Genomic DNA, 19285 nt, shown 5'->3' with positions numbered 1-19285 from the left:
GTGTACGCTTTGTGCAACTTATGGGCACTCCAGGAGGGCGTGCCGCCAGTCCGCCCAACCGGACAGGGCGGTCTGTACCATGTGCGCCGGCGCCCACCTCGCGGAGACGTGCACGGTTCGCGCTGGCGACGCGGCGGTCGCCTGCGCGCAGTGCCGGAGGGCGGGCCGCGAGGGGTCTCCGCATCCTGCTGGTGCGGCGTCCTGTCCCGTGATGCGGGAAAGGGTTAACAACCTTAGTGCAAGAAGTGATTATGGCGCCTCTTGAGGCGAAGCCAGCGGCGACGAATGGGTGGGCGGCTGCGCGTCTTTTATTCTTTTTATTCTTTTTGCGCCGCGCTTGGCGCCACGCTTCGGCCTGGCCCCGACGCGGTGCCATTTTCTTCAGTCTTCTTTTCCTTCTCTTCTTTTTCGCCGAAGGCACACTCCTTTTCTGTTTTCTCACTTTATATGACGTCGCTACGACGTTCCGTTTTAGAGAGCTACTGTCTCACCTACTTATTTCTTTTAGAATCTCGTCTTTTTTGCCCTCTGCCTTCGCCGATTCACTTCTTTTTATTTTTCACGCGCAACCTGTGCTCGCCCACACGTTTTTCTGTTCTTTACACTTTTTTCGCTTATCTTTTTCTGCCCTCCGTTTGTCCCTTCCCTTCCCCGGGTGACATCTGTCCAACTTGAGGGTGAACGCTCCACCCTCCTCCTATCGCCTGCGCGCCTGCAGTGTTTTTCTGGTGCTACTTCCTTTTTTATTTCATTCACTTTTCATCGTCCCACTTTTCCCCATGGCTTTTAATTTTCCTTTTTCTTTTATTCAGGCAAATTTGGACCACTGCAGGCGCGCGACGGGGGTTTTAGTTGATTTGATGGAGGGCGGGGATTTTGACCTCGCCCTTCTTTCAGACCCTTATCTTCGCCAGAACGCGCTACCCTCCCTTCCGCAGGAGTGGGCGGTGTTTGCGGCGCCGGCGGGCCCGCGGTGTGCGGTTGTCGTTCGGCGGCTACGAGTAGATGTTTTTCCAACCTACGTCTTCTCGAGGGTGGTCGCCGTTCGGTGCGCGCTCCGCGGCGTCTCCTTTTTACTCTTAAGTGTTTATGCGCCGCCGCACTCGCCCGCTTTGGTTACTTCCCTCGCCTTTGGCGCCAGGGAAGAATCATCTTTTTATCGAAACCCGGTCGGCCGCCCGAGGTCCCCGCGTCGTACCGCCCCATTGTTATCAATTCTGCTGTGGGGAGTTTTAGAGAGGTTGATTTTCGATCGCCTCTACCATTTCTTAAGCCGCCGAGGACTGCATCACGAGGCACAATTCGGTTTTACGAGAGGGCGGGGGGCTTTGAGGCCCTTTACGCCCTCGTTTCAAAATTGAGACAGATGCGAGACGCTTGCCTGCATGTACTGCTGGTTTCCATATACTTCCAATGGGAATTTGACAGCGTGTGGCACTCTCTGGTCCCGTGTTCTCTCGCCGACTGGCGGTGTCCGAGGAACCTCTGCGCGTTGCTCCGGTGCCCCGCCGCGGTGGCTCAGTGGTTAGGGCGCTCGACTACTGATCCGGAGTTCCCGGGTTCGAACCCGACCGCGGCGGCTGCGTTTTTATGGAGGAAAAACGCTAAGGCGCCCGTGTGCTGTGCGACGTCAGTGCACGTTAAAGATCCCCAGGTGGTCGAAATTATTCCGGAGCCCTCCACTACGGCACCTATTCTTCCTTTCTTATGTCACTCCCTCCTATATCCCTTCCCTTACGGCGCGGTTCCGGTGTCCAAAGATATATGAGACAGATACTGCGCCATTTCCTTTCCCCCCCAAAAAACCAATTATTAATTATTGCTCCGGTCATTTCTATCTGACCGAGAGGTGGTTTACAGCTCCTTCGCGGGAGACGCGGTCGCGCGTCCCACCCTCGGCAGCCCGCAGGGATCCCCGCTGTCTCCCTTGCTCTGGAATATAGTAGTGCGTGGCCTTTTGGCGGTGCCCATGCCGGAGGGCGTGTCGCTCCAGGCGTATGCGGACGACGTTGTCGTTCTGGTGCCTGGAGCCAGCCGAAAGGAGCTTGAGCTGTTGGCGGACGACGCGCTCGGTCGAGTCGCCGCGTGGGCGAATGAAGCGAGAATTTCCATCTCGTGCTACAAGACGGTGTGCATGCTCATCGATCCTCCCAGGAGGGGGATGGGCCGCACCATGACCGCAGTTCACCTTGGTGGTGCCAGCCTGTCTTTCAGGCCTGCCGTCAAGCTGCTCGGCGTCGTCTTCGACCGCACACTCTCGTTCATTCCTCACGCGGAGGCTCAAGGAGCGTGCCGAGACGCTGTCCGCCCGCCTGGCGACTTTCCTGTGCATGAGCGGCACGCCGGCGCCGGCCCGTCTGAGGTTGCTCTATAGCCAGGTAGTGTTGCCGACACTACCGTACGCATCGCCCGTTTGGTGGACTGAGTGTCCCCATTCGGGTCTCTGCTCTCGCCTCGTGTCTGTGCAGAGGTCCCCTCTTCTGGCGTTGGCGGGGGCCTATTCCACCACGAGCACGAAGGCGTTGCAAATACTCTTGCACGCCCCCGCCTTTGGCGATAGACCTCGACAGGCTCAACGCGGAGTTTGACCTCTTTTCCCGTCGGCGGGACACCGCTTTCGGGACGAGGTCCTTCCGCGCTGTCGAGGTGGAGCGGCCTTTCGACGGTTCCTCACGGCATCCCTCAGATGTTGCTTTTCAGCACTGTCGGTTGGACGTGGCGGCGGCGGCAGCGACGGCGTTGCTGCCGGCGCACAACGTTTATACCGACGTTGCATACACCTCTGTTTCTGCGGGTGCGGCGTTTGTCGCGTTCGCTCCCCGCGGCCGGCTTCGGACGGTCGGCCGGTTTCGGGTGGAGGGGGCATCCAGCCCTTACGCTGCGGAGCTGGTTGCGTTCGCAGAGGCGGTCCGATTTGCGTGGTCGCTCCGGGGACGCACCCGGTCTTGTTGTTGTTGTTGACCTCACACAATGGCCTTCTTTTATACTGATTCGCTTTCTCTTCTTTCAGCGTTGGCAGTATACGCCACGCGTGACGTCCAAATTATTAACATAAAAATGCGCTCGCCCAGAACAGGCCGATAAAACTCTTTCACGTCCCGGGCCAGGCGTTAGTGTTAGGCAATGAAATTTCGGACATTGTTGCCTCCGGCACAAGCTGTCCCCTCGAGTCAGGGTCGTTTTGCGCTCCCGGGTCGCCGTTCGGACCGCGTTTCGTAGCGGCGTCCACGCCAGATGGGCTTCTTGGTGGCGGTAAAATTACGAGGGCACGGGAATTTATTCCTGGGTGCCCGATGTCCTCAATATACCCCAATCGCTTCCGCCTCCACGCCCCATTGTTTCACTCGTGACTGTGCACGGCCGGTTTCCTGCCTACCTTCATCGGTTTGGCATAGCGTCGTCGCCTGAATGCCCATGCGGGGTGCCTTCAGGTGATGTAAAAGAGTACTTGACTGATTGTCCTTCAACTAGTCAGGTGGTGGCCGGCCTGCCTGGTCACGAGGGGGCGCAAAATTCGGCTCTGTGGCGCCGCTGGCTGGGTGAGCCCCGCTCATGCGCGCTGTTGTGCAGAATTGTGGCGCTCGTTGGTGCCGCCATTCCGTACTACGTTCGGCGCAGCACGTAACTCCTATAAGACTTCCTTTCTTAGCCCTGCCCGGCCTTCAGGAGTGGGGCCTTCACTTCGTTTGTTGGCCCGCGTAATCGGGGGCCTTTTGGAGCTTCGTCTGGGGTGCGTCGCTGGGGCGCCCCATTACATTTTTTTCTCCTCTGCCTTAATGATGTAGACTCCTCTCCTTGGCCCGCGGGCGTGGGGCCTTAAGGTCGTCTGTTGGCCCGCAAGATCGGGGCCAACAAATCTCATTTTTGAGTGTCTGCTGGGGGCGCGTCACTGAGGTGCCCTGATTGCCCATTTTTGTATTTTTATTTATTTATTTATCTATTTTTTGTATCATCGTCTGCTCGCCTCGCTTCCGTCCTTGAGAGCCGGTCTCGAGTGCTTTAGGTCCTCTAAACCCAAGCACCCTTACTTTTGCTTTTGATGTATCATTCCTGTTTCAATTTTCTGTTTTTTAAAATATTTCTTTGCTTTTCTTTCTGCTTTCTTTCTCTTCCGTGACATTTGTGGTTTCGCAGGGGAGGCGACCAGGCCACATGAGGTGGACGTCTTAGACGTCCGCCCCTCTGCGAGCCACATGTCACGGTTTCCGTGTGTGTTTGTGTGTGTGTGTGGTTTTTTTCCAACAGTCAGGGCAGTCTTTTTTCGTGCACTATTCTTTTTCCTTTTCCTGTGTTTGTCTCTTTATCTTTTTCAGATTGTTTCAACCATTCTTCACCTGCCCTTTTGCCACCTTCTTCTCTACGTTTATATCTTCACTCTCATTGCCTTCTTTTACTTTCTGTCTCCCTGTGTTCGTTTGATTTTTTTCCCCATTTTCTGGGCACCATCATACTTTATTAAAGCTTTCATATTTCATCAATAAACCAGCCTATGCGGGGAATTTTTCACCACTCTGTGCTCGCTGCGCCCTTAGGACACCGTTTGTAGTTACCGTGCCCGCCACTTCATTTTTCCAATTGGCTTTTTCTACCAAATTTAACTGTTTGGCCGAATGGGCCCTGTTCATTTTTTCTTTGATTGGTTTAAGCCTGGTGATGCTCTGCAGGTGCAGGCTACTTCTCATTCCACCTTATTTTTGCCATTGCTTCCCTCCATTTAACCGGGAATGACACTTCGATTGGGGCACCCAACACATTAGAAGCTGACACTCCAGGCGACACACTGCTGCACTCCGGCGACGAAGGGGCATCGCCGGTACAGAAGGCATGTGGCACATTCACTGGCTGAAGCGCCTGCACTTATTCTACAGCAGGGGCGGTCTGCTCTCGTGATCGCTGGGTGACAGGTGGCTCCTGAGCAGCAAGGACAGGACTCAAGTAGCAGCAAGCAGCAGACCCGGGTCCTGTGGCTTTTCGTCTGGGGACGGGGATTCCTGTTTGTCTGTACTTGCAGGTGGACCCTTGCCGTTATTCCGTGCAGAAGCCACTCTGCTGGACGAGGTAGAGGGCATATGTTTCAGGTATTTTAATTTCAATCAACAGGCTGGGCATGCGACGGAGTATGTCGGGCAAAACGGAGTGAGAGAAAAAAAGATGTAGCAGAGCGTGGTTTCGATCCACGGACCTCTGGGTCATGGGCCCAGCACGCTTCCACTGCGCCACTCTGCTTTTTTTTCTTTATTGCCTGGCTTTGACCCATAACATTTACACAGAAAACACTCAACAAAAAAAATAACAAAACGCCATGTACATACGACACTGTCGTGGTCAGCCATCATGAGTCTGGCTTCGTCATACTAAAATTCACGAAGCATACAGAGCGGCTCTAGCCTCGAGAGCCACTCGGGAGGCTCCGCAGCTGCTTTCTGGATGGCCAGAAAGCAGTCCATTCTTTCCCGAAAATAAATTCGGGCAGGTCGTGCGTCTTTGTCACAATAATAGCCTGCCATTCTGGAGCGCCATATACTGTGGAGGCCCAAGAGCATTATGAGATCAAATGGTACCCCATCCTCATTGTCTGTGCTTAAATAACGAATTCCCTGCGCGTCAAGTGGTAGCTCTTTCTTTATTGTCCTTTGTAACACATCCCAAAAATAAACCCCTTCCCAGCAATGCAAAAAAACATGGTCTATTGTTTCGGGCTGTTTACAAATTAAGCAGCTTGATCCCCACGGTAAAAAGAAATCCTTTCCTTCCAAAAACTTTTTAACTGGGAGTGTCCCGGTGTGTAATTTAAAAAAGAAGGTCTTTACTCCTGGTGGCACCTGCATTTTCTTTACCCTTTTTAAAACATCAGCTCCAGGACCTCCACTGTACAAGGCCCTGTACATAGGCTCTGGGAAAACAATATCACAAAGATCATGGTACAACTTCTTTCTTTTAGTTTTATACAAATAATCGCTAGAAAAACGCGCTGAAAGAAACCTAACACTTGCTACAATCTCTTTGTAGTAACCAAAAATTCCACCCGAGAGCTCTTCTGTGGTAACAACAAACTCGGGCAGCAATCGCCGCAGCCTCACCTGGCACACGGTGCGCAAGAACGGGTCTGAGACGTCGCGAAAAAACAAAAAACGGTTCACCAGCTGCCTTAAAAAGAGGTGCCCTAGCATCAACCCCCCGTCTTTTACCCGCCGGAACAGGTTCGTTCGGCTGCAACGTTCCCATTCGGAAGCCCATATAAAGACGGCAAAAATCCGGTGTAACTTCTGAATGTGCACCCGTTTCTCCATTCTGCCTGCTGTCCTTTATTTCCGCTGCCCCAGCTCAGGTGCTTCAGTATCGATGGCAGATGCCGGGGCTAGCAAAAATCTTTTCCTTCCTTTTTACTATTATTTTTAATAAAACCACTACCACCACCACTACTGTGGCCCTTGCGAAGATTGACAGATGTTGCCCTTTCCACCTTTCAACCTTTTCACGCGTGGCTTGCGTCTGTTCTCTCCAGTACGGTTCGCTATCGCGATAACCGTCTAGCGGGACGCCCAAGTACTTTACTGGGGTCGTCACCCAGGACATGTTTGCAAAATGGTCGGGTTTCGTTGGCCATTCTCCGTGCCAAAGCCCCAGGGACTTTGACCAGTTCACTTTACTGCCTGTGACTTTGGTGAATTCTTTTACACATGCCACGGCCTCGGTTACACCTTCCCGATTCACTGTGAACACTGCGACATCATCCGCATAGGCCAGCAGCTTAACTTCTGCCGCTTGAAGCTGGAAGCCACGAATTTTTTTTTTTCATGATATTCAAACACAACGCTTCGATGTAAATGCACAAATAGAAGGGGGCTAAGGGGACAACCCTGGCGCAGCGAACGCTGCAGGACGTTGGGGGCCCCTAAACTCTTATTTACAATTAATCTTGTTGTGCAGCTCCGGTACGCCAAGGCCACTCCCTCTGGAATATTGGACCCTGCATTTACATGGTCGAGTATGCAGATCAGGATTTCGTGTGAAACACAATCAAATGCATTCTCAAGATCTAGCTGAAGTATGGCTACACAGCTATTTGTATGATCACAACATTCAAGCACACACCTCGCTCTATGAATATTGGTAACAATGGAGCGTCCTTTGATCCCAGACGTCTGGTGAGAACCGACTATATCTTGAATAACTGACTGTAGTCTACGGCCTAAAATCTTCATGAAAACTTTATAATCCACGTTTGTGAGTGCGATGGGTTGATATGCTGTTACCTGTTGTAACTTTTCTGCTTCATCATATTTAGGATTTAACACTTTGTGGGATTTGCCGTAAGATGGAGGCAATTCATTTACTTTGTAGGCTTCGTTATACACTGCTGTCAGTACTGGCACTATTTCGTTTGGTTTAGTTTGGTTTATGGGGGTTTAGCGTCCCAAAGCGACTCAGGCTATGAGAGACGCCGTAGTGAAGGGCTCCGAAAATTTCGACTACCTGGGGTTCTTAAACCTGCACTGACATCGCACAGGACACGGGCCTCTAGAATTTCGCCTCCATCGAAATTCGACCGCCGCGGCCGGGATCGAACCCGCGTCTTTAGGGCCAGCAGCCGAGCGCCATAACCACTCAGCCACCGCGGCGGCTGGCACTATTTCGTGTTTATATGCTTTTTAAAAAGCCGCACTTCATCCATCAGGTCCAAGTGATTTTCCAAGGTTCAAATTTTCTATCGCATGCTCGACCACGCAGTTATCGACAACTCCAACCTTTCTTTCTTTTAGTCATCTAATCGCGGTAAAGCGCCAAGAAACTTTTCCTTGAACGCGCTCACATCCAGTTCTTGCTTCGCAAACAACACCTGATAACATTCAAGAAATGCCTGCTGGATATGACCGCTTTCTTCGGATAACGCCCCACCCCAATCAATCTTTTCAATGTGGTTTCGCTGAGCATGCGTTTTTTCCATTCCCTACGCTCGTTTTGACGGTGTCTCCCCAGCTGTTACATCTTGCGCCCTAGCCCGCACAAGCGCGCCACGATAGCGTTCTTCTTCGAAGAGTTCAATTTTGTGTTTTATTTTTCTGGTGTCGTCCATCCACTTTCCAGGCTCTTCGCTTTCTTTTTCGAGAAGTCTAGCCAGTAAACATCTTAAATTTTCTTCCTCACGCTTCTCCTCTTGTCGTATGCAGCTTGACCTTTCGATCGCTGCTATCTTTATTTGCTGTTTGCAAAGTTCCCACTGCTGCCATACTTTCAGTTCCCCGCTCGTCTCTAATTTGCCGATTTCTTCATTTACTTTCCTGCTAAAGATGCCGTCTGTAATGATCTTATGTAATTTACACATCTCAAAAAAAAAAACTGATTTCCTCTTTTCTTTGTCCCTATCCCACACTCCACTAAAAATGATCAGAAAATGATACCGGTACTACACTGTAGGTACTGCATTTTGAAATGACGTCCGGCGACACATAAATGCGATCTAGCCGTGCATGGCTTGACCGCTGAAAATGTGTGAACCTCACACAGCGCTCGCCTTCTGAACATTCCGCCACATCACCGAGGTTGCACGTCACTATAACCTCTGAGAGTGCCTCAGTGCTTCTGTCCCTAAACGCCCGTGCACTGGTTTTATCACAACCTCTCAGAACGCAATTGAAGTCACCCATGATGATCAGGGATTTCTCACAACTTAAGTACTTTTTTAGGTTTTGAAAAAAAAAGTGTCCTTTTATCCACCGCATTTGGAGCGTACACACAAATGATGCGCCAATATGTTTTGTTGTACACGAAATCAACAAAAACACACCTACCCGATGGACACGCCATATATCCCTGAACCTCAAGTCCCGGTAAATTCTTAACAAAAATGACACAGCCCGCAGAAGTGCCTATAGCGTGGGACACTACTGCAAAAAACCTAGACGTGAATCGTCGCACCATGTTCCCGGTCTCATCTTCCCCGTCAATTTTCGTTTCCTGCACTGCCAGGACGTCAATGTCATGCTCAGTTAAAATGCGGTATACCTGGCTCTGCTTCTTCTTGCTTGCCAGTCCCCTGACGTTAAGTGTACCGACTTTTATGGGGGACGCAGGAGCCATTTTCATACAGAAGAAAGAGGCCGGGAACATGGTGCTTACCCTTCCCGTCTAGCGCGTGGCTAGACGACGTCTTTGACACCGGAGCCATCCGGTGCTGGTTCCAGGCCTGGCTGCGGGGGCGGTTTGTCGAGGGTTCTCCTCTCCGCCGACACATTAGGTCGTGGTCGGATGGATGGCCGCCGTCCTTGGGTCGTTTTTGCCGGCGGTTCCTCGACACTGGGGGCTGCCGCCTTGTCTCCATCGGCTACGGTCTGGGCGTGTGGTCGCTTCGCTGGGGCAGGACCACTGGTAGTACGGGCGCCGCCCTTGTGATGGTTCTCGTTCGGAGTAGCTGGCTCGGTTTCTTGGAGCGCTGTGTCAGTTTCTTGGAGCGCCGGCACGTTTATTTCATCACTCGAAGCCTCCTTCCCATTTGTCGAAGATTCTGCCCCTTCAGGCTTCCGCCCACCATCGCTGCTGAAGGGTCCCGAAAAGTCCGTCGCGCCTGCGTGCTTTTCGGGCTCCCCTATGCCGTTTGCAGATTCCTCGGCCTCGGTTACGTCCATCAAGAGTTCCGCAGAGTCGTCTTTCGACACAGCTCCCGTAGCTACCGCATAAGTGCGGACACGGTCGCTATCCGCGTGACCGTACCGCCGACATTTCGTACAGCGGGGAACTTTAAATTCACACCGCATGTGGCCCGTACCGTGACAGCGCAGGCGCTGCATTGGACGTCCAGGCGCCACGACAAGAGCCAACTCTCCGGCGACGCGTACCTGGTGTGGCAGGTCATCCACTTTCAGACCGGGCTTCAACTTCAGTAGGACAGTCCTTGTCGTTGAGCTCTTGTCATTGACGCCTTGAATCCGCCACCGCTCTCGCGTAATGTCGGTCACTTTGCCAAATGCCGCTAATGCCGTCCGGATGTCGTCGTCGGCCACACCATGAAGCATCCAGTGTAGCCGCAGCCTTACCTGCTGGTCTTCCGGGTGCGATGATGAGGCAACGGCGTCTCTTGACTTGCAGCTCATTGAAGGCGAGCAACTTCTTTTCTGCCTCCGTGCTCCGCAGGGTAACCGCCCACACATGGTTGATTTGGTACGCCCCCAACGCGACCACGTCGGGGAGCGTACCGGTCTCGGCCAGGGCGTCGCGGAAATCCTCGACCCGAAACGGCCTCGCTCGCACGTCTTCGTGAAGAAAAACTGTGTTGAAAACAACACGTCCTGTTGGTAGTGTCGGCAAAATTATCTGGTACTCCTTATCTTCGCAGTCATCAATCCTGTTTCCGTGGCCGTCGAAGGCCGATGTCGCCGTTCCGCTGGAGCCCATGATACTGCGATCCGATCAGCTCGGCTGCCGGAAGCAGAATGCCACTGAGCCACTCTGCTGGACGAGGTAGAGGGCATATGTCTCAGTCTTATGACACCTTCAATGAAATGCTCGCGTGGTGATCTCACACCTACATCCGCATTGTTGAATTGTGTCCTTAATTGTTTTCCATAAACTATGGAGGCCAAGGAGCATAATAATGTCATAAGGGATGTCCTCTTTTCGTACCGGTAAAAACCTGATGCCATGCGGATGTAATGGTAAGTCTTTAAAGTTCTTTGAATCACATCCCAGAAAAAAATACCATCCCAACAATCTAAAAACACGTTATCTTTTGTTTCAGGTTTTTTGCACAAAACACAGTCTGTCGACCAAGGGACAATAAGACCTTTATCATGCATCCATGTTTTTACCGACAGTGTGCCTGTGTGTAGTTTAAAGAAGAAAGTTTTTAAAGATGGGTACACTGGCATTCTTTTGACCCTTTTGAGCACATCTGCTCCTGGGCCTCCACAATATGACAAACGGTAAATGGGCACAGGGAGCATTGTTTGTATTAGATTTTTGTACAGATTTCTTCTAGTGACGTTGGAGAGGTACTGCATTGAAAATCGCACCTGTAACATCTTGTACGCAAGCACATCTTCGCGCAGGTAACCTCTCACGGTACCACGCATTTCTTCAACCGAGCATACTACAAATCCTGGTAGCAATCGACATAAACGAACTTGCATAACAGTGCGAAGAAAAGTGTCGTTCTGGTCGCGAAGAAACATAAAGCGAGACACGATTTGTCGTACAAATAAATGAGCCAGACCGAGACCTCCTTTCTTCACAGTCATGAATAAGTTTGTTCGACTGGTTCTTTCCCAAGTCGACGCCCAAATAAAAACGGCAAAAGCCCTGCGAATCTTTTGAATACTGATCCGCGTGGCGCCCAACACATTCAAGACATACCATATCTTGGAGATGAGAAACAGGTTACACACGGTGGCGCGCGAGAACATTGATAGTTGTCGCCCCTGTCACGCACTGGCCTTTTCCTGTGCCATTGCCGCCTGTTCACTCCAGTATGGTTCGGGTCTGCTATAGCAATCCAGCGGCACGCCAAGATACGTCGTCGGAGTCGAAGTCGAGGGTAGTAGTCGGGCGTTTCCTCCCAGTCACCACGCTAGAATCCATAACTCTTCTCCCAATTTATTTGCGCCCCGGTGCATTTGCAAAACTCCTCAACGACCGCCGTGGCTTCACAGATACTCTGTCTACTTGAGCAGAACACAGCGATGTCGACGGCGTAAGCCAAGATTTTCACGTGAGCTGACAGCAACCTGAAGCCAGTTATACGGTCAGATTTTTGCATAGCCAGAAAGAGGGGCTCGAGATAGACTGCGAACAAGAGGGGTGACAATAGACATCCCTGCCTCGCTGAAGAGCGTACGTGTAGGCTTTCAGTCAGCTCCCCATTAACAATGACGCGCGTTGTGCAGTTTTCGTACGCCATTCGTACGCCCTCTGATATTACACAGCCCACATAAGCATGATCTAGCAAGCTGAACAGAACATCATGTGACACACGGTAAAAAGCCTTTGTGAGATCTAGCTGCATCATTGCCACCCTGTCGCCAAGTGCGTCGCAACATTCAAGAACACTTCGCGCTGTGTGTATATTAGTTGCGATGCTCCGACCCTTGATACCGCAAGTTTGATGACTCCCCACTAACATTGTTATGACGCCCTGAATTCTCTTTGCCAGAACCTTCATGAATATCCTATAGTCTACGTTGGTGAGGCTTATCGGGCGATGATACCCCACCAACAGACGTTTTTCTGGCTCCGAGAACTTCGGTATGAGTACAATGTGTGATGTTGTGAAAGACAATGGCGTACGTTTTTTCTCATATGCTTCGACAAGAACTTTCATCAAAATCTGGGCAGTCTCTGTCTTCAAATGTTTGTAAAAGGCTTATTGCTTCCTCTAACTCTTTAACGGATATTGGCCGTTCAAGACGAATTCTGACCTCATCGTCGAGCCTTTGCATAAGCGATAAAAAATCTTTTTGGAAACCTGCCTCCGCCCTTCGCGTGTGACCCAGCATGTCGTTGAAATGATCTCTGATTACGCGCTTGATAATATCGTTATCGGCCGACACCTCGTCGCCGATTTGTATCTGGCGTATTTCTTTTTGGCAGGCGTATCTTTTTTTATCGCCTAATGCGCGCTTTGTTGGCAATGCTCACGGAGCTGGGTTTCCTTCTGTTTTTCTTCAAACCTTATAAACGCTGCTTGTTTCAATTGCCCTCATTTTGACAAACTGCTTCAATTCTTCCCACTGAACAGCGTAACTTGCCGGTTTCTCCACGAGCAGCTTTTCTAGCTTTTTCCCTACTCCACTGACAAAGCCTTCTTGCTTCAATAACTTTATACTGAGTTTCCATAAAGACCAATTAAAGCGCTTTTTAAAGCGACTTCTGCCAAAGTTTGCAACCACTAGGCAATGGTCGCTAAATGGCACCGGTTTGACTTCGTACGAGGTGCACAAAGGAACAAAGTCTGTCGGCACATATATCCGGTCCAGTCGAGCATGGCTATCGCCCTGAAAGTGCGTGTACTGCGGACGCGTGCCAGTCATGCAAACATTTCCTACATCCTCCAAACAATAGTCACTGGCCAGAGCATTCAAGAATTCTGCACTCTTATCACTTACGGCCGAATGCTTGGCCCGGCCGACTGCCTGACAAACACAGTTCATATCTCCTAAGAACATAACAATCTTGTTGCATTTAAAAAAAAAACGACTCAGTTCGCTCAAAAAACAATTTGCGTTCCATTTCTACATTTGGTGCATACACACAAATCACTCGAAAAGGCAGGTCACAGTACAAGAAATCGGCGACCAGGAGACGACCGCTTTCACACGAATGGAGCGACTGCTTAGTTATGCCTTTGTTTTTCGAATAAAGAAAATGCAACCACCTGAGGTCCCGACAGAATGACACACGCACACATCAAAGTGTGCACGAAAGGTAGACACCAATCGGTCGGTCGCTTCTTGGCTTTAAATTTTTGTTTCCTGGATTGCAGTTACGTGAAGGTCGTTCTCAAGACAAAGCCGACTGAGCTGGCACTGTCGCCTTCTCGCTCCGAGGCCTCTAACGTTTAAGGTGGCTACACGTAGCACTTCGCGTAGGTTAGCTGCCATTTCGAAAACAAAGGGTGCCTTATTCTATGGTATCTACCTTCGTATTACACATATATAACCCCCACTCCCCAAAGCAAGCTCAGCGACGAACAAAAAAAAGTCTATGGAGGCTGTTTACCCGCCTGCCGTGAGTCAACCGGCACGTTTGGCCGCGGCTTTAAGGTCGAACGCCTCACACCTGGCGCTTTGGTCGGAGGCTCGTCTCCACCACTGGCGTCCAGTTGAGGTGCACTACAACCGGCTTCATCGTGCGTACGTTTTCCGGCCGCGCTGTCGGTTACGGCTGACAAAACGTCCATGGGTTCCGCCGAAGGTTGGTGACGCTCTCCAAAGAATCCGCAGGTGTTTCTGTCGCACAACTCGGCATGCTGGCGACTGGTGTAGTATCTACAGGAGCTACAACCAGCTGTCCGGTTGCAGCAGTGACTTTGGGTAGCATCTCCGGTTGATCCGTCTCAGGAGGCGTCAACGTGGATTCTTGAGTCACTGGCTCACTTGCCGCTTTCGATGCTTCCTCCGCGTCGGCTTCGTCCATGACCAGCTCCGAGCTGTCCTCGCTGCTCACCCGCCCGGTGACGTTGGCGTAAGTACGAGCGCACGGCTCTTCCTCATGCCCGAACCGACGGCAGGAACCGCACCGTGGGATCCGGCACTCACGACGGATATGTCCTGTGCCCCGGCATCGGAGGCAGAGCGGAGCCCTGCCCGGGATGACCACGAGCGCCAGCTCGCCAGCGACGCTCACTTGATGGGGCAGGTCGTCCAGCTTCACGCCAGCGTTCAACCTCAAGGTCACGAGCCTCGTCGTTGAGCCCTTGTCAGATACCCCGTGTATGTACGCGCCGCCGCTCCCTCGACACTTCCGTCACCTTTCCAAATGGTGCGAAGGCAAGCCGCACATCTTCGTCCGGAACACTGTGAAGCAGTCAGTGCAGCTTCATTCGTACGTCCTGGTTAGCGGGGTCGATCACAAGGCACCGGGCACTTTTCACTTTCAGCTCGCCGGCACTGACAATCTTCTTCAGCGTTTCGTCGTCTTTGAAAGTGGCCGCCCAGACATGATTCATGCGATACGCGCCTAGGGCGACCACTTCCGGCAAGAGCGATAGCTGGGCGAGCGCATTGCGAAAATCTTCCACCCGTAGGGGCGGGCCCTGGCATCAGTGTGCAAAAATACTGTGTTCACAACAAAACGCCCGGTAGGCAGACTCGGCAATACAACCTGGTACTCAGATCCTGACCACAAAGCAGAAGCAAAATACCTGTTTCCGCGGCCGGGCATGGCCGCTGAAGCCGCTCCAACGGAACTCGTCATTTCACGTCCGTCACGGTCGGTGGCCGGTAGTGGAATCCCTTCCACTGCGCCACTTTGCTGGACGAAGTAGCGGGCATATTTTTTAGGTATTTTAAATTCACTCAACATACGACGGAGTACGTCGGGTAAAATGGAAAGACAGAAAAAAAAAGATGAAGGAGAGCGTGGTTTCGATCCACGGACTTCTGCGTTATGGGCCAAGCACGCTTCCGCTGCGCCACTCTGCTTTTTTTCTTTATTACCGGTATCATGATATTCCATATAGAAACAAAACACACCAGCCTGTTTTTGGTTGGAGGAGTAAAGTTAAAATTTCTTCAGGCACACGAAATCATCAAAGCCAATGATCCACTCATGGAGGGTCAGGTAACACCCGATAGACTTCTCTCATGTAGATGATATGCTGAATAAAGTTGTTTTCGCATACAGAGTGAACAGTAACATCAGCATGGCGGAGTGCCATTCGGGTTTGCCACAGACTGTGGAGGCCCAGTAGCATCAACATATCAAAGGGAATGCCTTCATCACATTTAACTGGGAGAAACTGGATCCCGTGTGGCGTTATTGGCAGTTGTTTCTTAAGGGCTCGCTGCAGAATGTCCCAGTGGAATAGAGGGTCCCAACAGTCAATTAATAGGTGTTCAATAGTTTCTGGTTTTTTGCAGAGTAAGCAGTTGATTGTCCAGGGTACAAATATCCCTTTCTGATCTAGCCACGCTTTTACAGGTAATGTGTTCGTGTGCAGCTTAAAGAAAAAGGATTTGACAGAAGGTCTTATCGGCATTTTTCTAACCCGTTTTAAAACGTCCTTTCCTGGGCAACCACAGTAAACAGACCTGTACAATGGTGTCGGCAGTAGATTTGCAATTAAGTCCGCGTACAGTTTCTTCTTCGTGACAGAACATAGGTAATCCATTGAAAACCTTGCATGCAACATGCGGAAAGAAACAACAACTTCATGAAAGTAACCAGTCACACGGTGACATCTTATATCACTTGTAGCCACAATAAATTCAGGGAGCGCTTTCGCAAGTCGCACTTGCATGACTGTGCGCAAAAAACTGTCGCTTTGGTCCCGCAGAAAAAAAAACGCGACACAATCTGTCTGATAAACAAATGAGAAAGACCTAGGCCTCCATCGCGGACTTTGCGAAAAAGGTTGGCACGACTCACCCTCTCCCAAGTTGAGCCCCATATAAACACAGCAAAAACCCGATGCATTTTCTGCACATTTGTGCAGGACATAAACAGCACTTGCAACACATACCAAACTTTAGCGATTAAAAACAAATTGCACGCAGGGGCACGCGCAAACATTGCAAGGCCGCGACCCTGCCAGTTTCCTGTGCTCTCCTTCATTTTTTCCGTTGCGCCGCTCCAGTACCTTGCGGGTTCCTGGTAGTGCTCGAAAGGCACACCGAGGTACGTCGTAGGTGTGCCTGTCCATGTCGTACAAGCAAACCTTTCTGGCTTGATGTCTCAGTTACCGTGCCATATACCAACACTCTTTTCCCAGTTTATCTCTGAGCCCGTTAGCTTACAGAAAGCCTTAGCAAGGTTGCCCACTTCTAACACACTCTCGCGATCTTGACAAAATACGGCTATGCAATCAGCATACGCCAACAGTTTTACCTCCGTAGAATGCACTTTGAAGCCTCGTATTGATGTTTGGTGAATTATGGCTAAACAAAAGGGTTCGACATATATAGCAAACAAGAGGGGAGACAGTGGGCATCCTTGCCTTACTGAAGATTGCACTGGGACTCTTTCTGTTAAGGACTTATTTATTATGAGCTGGGTACAGCAATCTCGATAGGCCATCATTACACCGTCTAAAATTGTGCTGCCTACATTTGCATGCTTCAATACACAGAAGAGGACCTCGTGTGACACCCTGTCGAAAGCTTGCGCCAAATATAGTTGCAACATGGCAACTTGGCCGTCCATGTCGTCGCAGCATTCTAACACATTTCTTGCTACGTGAGGGTTCGTGAAAATCGTTCGCCCTTTGATGCCACATGTTTGATGCGGCCGAACTAAGTGCTTGATCACCCTTTGCAGCCGCTTGGCGAGCACTTACATAAACACTTTGTAGTCGGTGTTCGTAAGGCTGATAGGCCTGTATGAACCTACTGACAGCAGCTTGTCACAGTAATCCGTCTTAGGGATCAAAACGACATGAGCAGCTCTGAAGGACGGTGGCACTTGCCTTGTCTTATACGCCCCATTGATAACGCGGTGTAACACACGCCAGTTGATGGGCGAAAACCTTGTAAAATGTGGCTCCCAAGCCGTCTGGTCCCGGGGACTTTCCTGCCGGCAATTCGGCGATAGCGGCCTCGATTTCGCGAACACTTATCTCTTCCTCAAGGCTGTCTCTGACATCGTGTGCTATCTTTGGCAGATAAGTCATGAATTCAGTAATGAAAGTGTCACTTATACGAGTAACGTTGCTAAAGAACTCGCGATAATATTCCACGAACGCCTGCTCTATCTTTTTCTGCTCGCCCGTCACCTTGTTCTTATAGCGGATCTGTTTGATTTCATTTTTTGATGCATACCTTTTCTCGTCACTAAGAGAGCGTGTATTCGGTGCTTCCCCAAGCCATAATCGTTCGCCCCGGGCACGAATCATAGCTGCCTTATATCTTTCATTGTCTATCAACTCAAGTTCACTTTTTTTTTTAATTTCGTCTGCCACTTTTTTAGGCTCCAAAATCACTGCGTTTAGCAAGTATTCTTGTTGGCGCTGAAGATCTTTTTCATTCTTCGTCTCATTTCGACGCTTGATGCTTGCTCTTTCAATCGCTACCATTTTAACTTCATTTTTGAATTGTTCCCAGGCAGTCGAATAGTTTTCTGGCTGATCATTCACTAGCCGCCCTAGTTTTTCCTCAACTGCTTCAACAAAAGGTTCATCATTGAGCAATTTAGCGTTCAACTTCCACAGGTGCGAGTTAAATCGTGGCTGCTTTTGCTTATTGCCAATGTTGACACTCACAAGGCAGTGATCAGAGAATGAAACAGGTATAACATTGTAACTATTGCAAAGGGGAATTAGAGCGAGGGACACGTAAACTCTGTCAAGCCTTGCTTGACTACCTTGTTGGGTGTGAGTGAACTGCGGCCGCCCGCCGCTTGTTATTGTGTGACCCACATCCTCCAAGTTATAGTCCACCACCAAGGAGCTAAGTAACTCGGCGCGTCTATCACGTACGTATGCCACTTTAGATCTATCCTCAGAGAAGCAAACGCAATTAAAGTCTGCCAGCAGAATAAGATGCCTTTCACAAGGCAGACACCGATTAAAGTGTTCAAAGAAAATACATCTCTCACTGACATTGTTCGGGGCATAGACACACACCAGATGCCACTTTTCTCCCGACAACGAAAAATCCAAGACGATGAGGCGACCATTTTCAGACACAGTAATCATTTCCTCAATAATCCCCACACTTTTGCGTATCAATACAGCACAGCCAGCAGATTTTCCAACGGCATGGCATACACAGACATTATAAATCGTTGTGAAAGGTGACACCATATGATCAGTCTGCTCTTGTTTTTCCACCTTTGTTTCTTGTACCGCAATTAGATCTAGCTCATTCTCCATGCAAATGCGACTAAGCTGGTATTGCCGTCGCCTTGCAGCCAAGCCCCTAACATTGATTGTCGCTATGCGTAGCGAAGAATTTAAGTTATTTGCCATTTTGAATCAAGCAGCATGATACCAATGATGTCATTACAAACATGGCACACTTTTCTATCACTTCTAAGGTGAAAAATAACAACATGACATACCAAAAAGAAGTCCAGTAACGTCTTCAGCCGTACGTCGAATGTGTCGCTGGTAGCTTCAGTGATTCCGTCCATTTGGAATCCGTAGTAGCCCGGCACCTTCGACGACACCAAGTTTGTGTGCTAAGTGGGCGTCACCGCCGAACTCCTATCCGGCGGGATTTTCAGTTGCGGGCGCAGCGTCGGTCGACGCACACCCGGCGTCTTTGGCGGGGGTTCATCGTTGTTCGGCTCGGTCGGTTGTCCATCCTGGGTAGCTAACTCGTCTTGAGTTCTCTTCACCACCGCACCACTTGTGCCTGTCTCGCTGGCGTCCATTGCCTCAGCTTTATCCGTAGCAATTCTTCCGTCGTGCGAGCTTAGAGAGATTGCACCCGTAGTCGTGTTCGTCGCAGTGAGCTCCGGTTCAGAAGCGGTGAGAGACGGAGAATCACTGGCCTTGGCCTTGGGGTCGCCTCCGGACTTCTCTTCTGGAGACTTCGCGTCCTCGCCGCTCTTCTCCTCTGCTCCTTTCGAGCCTTCCTCAACTTCGGCTTCATCCTGCAGCAGGTCGTTGACGTCTATAACCCTGGCAGCTTTC

General features: G+C 50.6%; 1 pseudogene; it reads right to left on the bottom strand.

Moving 5' to 3' along the window:
- Positions 1-13869: 13869 nt before the first annotated feature.
- LOC144098072 (uncharacterized) lies at positions 13870-14907 on the bottom strand (annotated as a pseudogene).
- Positions 14908-19285: the final 4378 nt, after the last annotated feature.

This window comes from Amblyomma americanum, chromosome 7, assembly GCF_052857255.1.
Source record: "Amblyomma americanum isolate KBUSLIRL-KWMA chromosome 7, ASM5285725v1, whole genome shotgun sequence".
Classification (NCBI taxonomy): Eukaryota; Metazoa; Arthropoda; class Arachnida; order Ixodida; family Ixodidae; genus Amblyomma; species Amblyomma americanum.
The sequence above is the reverse complement of the archived record's forward strand: the minus strand, read 5'-3'. Positions and strand labels throughout refer to the sequence as shown.